At 58.6% G+C, this 2,646-nt stretch overlaps 1 pseudogene; it reads left to right on the plus strand.

Annotated features, from left to right (window-relative positions):
• LOC116541892 overlaps positions 1-1,716 on the plus strand; it is a 7,966-nt pseudogene extending 6,250 nt beyond the window's left edge.
• Positions 1,717-2,646: the final 930 nt, after the last annotated feature.

Raw genomic sequence — 2,646 nt, forward strand, 5'->3', positions numbered from 1 at the left:
AGGGCACAGGCTTGTGGGGGCTCTGTGCAGTGGGAGGACACAGGCTGGTCGGGGCTCTGCAGTGGGAAGACACAGGCTTGTGGGGGCTCTGTGCAGTGGGAGGGCACAGGCTGGTGGGTGCTCTGTGTAGTGGGAGGGCACAGGCTGGTTGGGGCTCTGCAGTGGGAAGACACAGGCTGGTGGGGGCTCTTCTGTCAGCACTGGATGCTGTGCCCAGGGGCAGGGTTCTGGGCAGACAGCACAGCCCCCACCACAGGCTTCTCCCTCCACTGAAAAGCCACTGCCTGCCTAGCTCCCAGGTTGGGCCGTGAACCCAGCCCTATCTCCCATACTTTGGACTGAGGTTCTGAACCCCAGGCTGTGGCACTTATAATGCAGGGTGGACCTGACTTTCTGTAAGAAAAGGCCCCTTGACTCCAGTGAAATTCTTGCAGAAGTGGATGACTCCATCCCTTCCCCCAAGGAAAATAAAACCGCACCAATCAGTCTAGGCAGAGGCAGAGAGAGCTCTTTAACTGACAGTCCGTGGAAATCTCAGGATGTCAGCAGATATGTTTTGGGGGTGACATCTGTAGGCCACCTGAGATTGTCCTCACATGGTTGTGGGGCTATTCTCTGGAGACAAGAAGACCCATAGAGATCCTCAAAATTCAGAAAGTGGGCCAGGTGCAATGGTTCACACCTGTAATCCCAGCACTTTGGGAGGCCGAGGTGGGCAAATCACGAGAGGCAGATCACTTGAGGTCAGGAGTTCGAGACCACCCTGACCAACATAGTGAAACCCTGTCTCTAGTAAAAATACAAAAAATTAGCTGGGCGTGGTGGCAGTCGCCTGTAATCCCAGCTACTTGGGAGGCTGAGGCAGAATTGCTTGAACCTGGAAGGTGGAGGCTGCAGTGAGCCAAGATTGTGCCACTGCACTCCAGCTTGGGCTACAGAGCAAGACTCTTATCTCAAAACAAAAAACAAAAAACCATAAAGGGGTCCACAGTTCCTAAGAAGGCGTGGGGGGCCTGGTTGTTGTAGAGGTAGGCTGTGGCCCCTCACAGCCCCAGAGCAGGGCTGCCGTCCTCTCCAACCCAACACAAGATGCTCCAGGGCAGCAGGGCCCCAGGGCACAGGCTTTCAGGGCCACCCGTTCCCAGCCCCGCCTGGCCTTTGCTGTCTGCAGTACTCAGGTCACTGCCCCCAAGAGCCCTAGAGGCCGTCAGGGAGGGAGATGGGGGCATCCTGTGGGAGGTGACTCACCTGAGAGCCTCCACGGGGAGGTGGTAGAGCTCCCCAGTCTGGCTCTGGAGCCCAGCTCTGACCTCCGGGCCGTACATCGTGTCTGAAGCTGAGGAATTACACAGGCGGACGCCCCTGCTCGCCCTTCCACTGTGCCAGCTCTGCTGACCCCAGTGCCTCTGTCCTGCCCCAGGTGAAGCTGTCAGACTTTGGGTTCTGCGCCCAGGTGAGCAAAGAAGTGCCCCGGAGGAAGTCGCTGGTCGACAAACCCTACCGGGTGGCCCCAGACCTCATCTCCCGCCTTCCCTACGGGCCAGAGGTGAGCCCTGGGGTGGCTTGGTTGTCCTGCTCTTGGCAGCTCTAGTCCAGCTGCAGTGCTGGCGGGAGGTGGGGCTCAGCCTGGGGAGTGGTTGCCGGGAATGGTGCTCTGGACGAGGAGGTACTGCAGGCATGCATATGTTCATTCATTCATTCATTCATTCTTTTTTTTCTTTCTTTTTGAAATGGAGTCTCGCTCTGTTGCCGAGGCTGGAGTGCAGTGGTGCAATCTCGGCTCACTGCAACCTCTGCCTCCCTGGGTTCAAGTGATTCTCTTGTCTCAGCCTCCTGAGTAGCTGGGATTACAGGTGCCCGCCACCATGCCCAGCTCATTTTTGTATTTTTAGTAGAGACGGGGTTTCACCATGGTGGCCAGGCTGGTCTCCAACTCCTGACCTCAGGTGATCTTCCTGCCTTGGCCTCCCAAAGTGCTGGGATTACAGCCATGAGCCACTGCTTCCAACCTTGGCTCTGATTTCTGAGTGATGTCTTCAGGCAGGCCGCTTTCCCTTTGTGGGAGCAGAGCCCGCCCCAGCAGGTCTGGGAAATGTCTCCCGCCTATGGGCTACCCTCTTTCCCTGGGTGTTTTGGGTGAAGTCCCCAGCTTGGCTCATAAAGCCTGAACAGGTGCACACTGCCTTGCCTTAGACAGGATAAAGCAAGAAGTGAGCCCACCCTGGATCCTGAGGCGCCGAGCTTGATGGAGCCCAGAGTTCCCTCCAGGCCGCTTCTTTCCCAGGTCTGGAAGCTGAGGTCCAGAGGAAGCAGGGGCAGATCCGGGTGCTCCCCAGGCAAATGGAGCTGATCGCGGGGCTGGGGTCACAAGGCTCCACTCCTGCCACCTCTAGGGCCCTAGAGCCAGGGAGGATGAGAGACCGGAGGCCTTTAGTTCACCCCTGGGGCTGGACAGAGGCTCAGCCTGTGCCGCATCCCGAAGCTGCTCTGGCCAGTCTGAGCCGCGGCCCCTTTAAGAGGCGCTGGTGTTTCATCCTGAGGCGAGGGACTCTGCGGCGTGCGTGCCCTACGGAGGCCGAGACTGCGCTTCCGGCGAGGATCCGGCAGGAGTCGCTGCGCGGCTGGAGGGAGTCCGCAGAGGCAGAG

Source organism: Sapajus apella, unplaced genomic scaffold, assembly GCF_009761245.1.
Source record: "Sapajus apella isolate SASKATOON/1434 unplaced genomic scaffold, GSC_monkey_1.0 scaffold158, whole genome shotgun sequence".
Taxonomy (NCBI): Eukaryota; Metazoa; Chordata; class Mammalia; order Primates; family Cebidae; genus Sapajus; species Sapajus apella.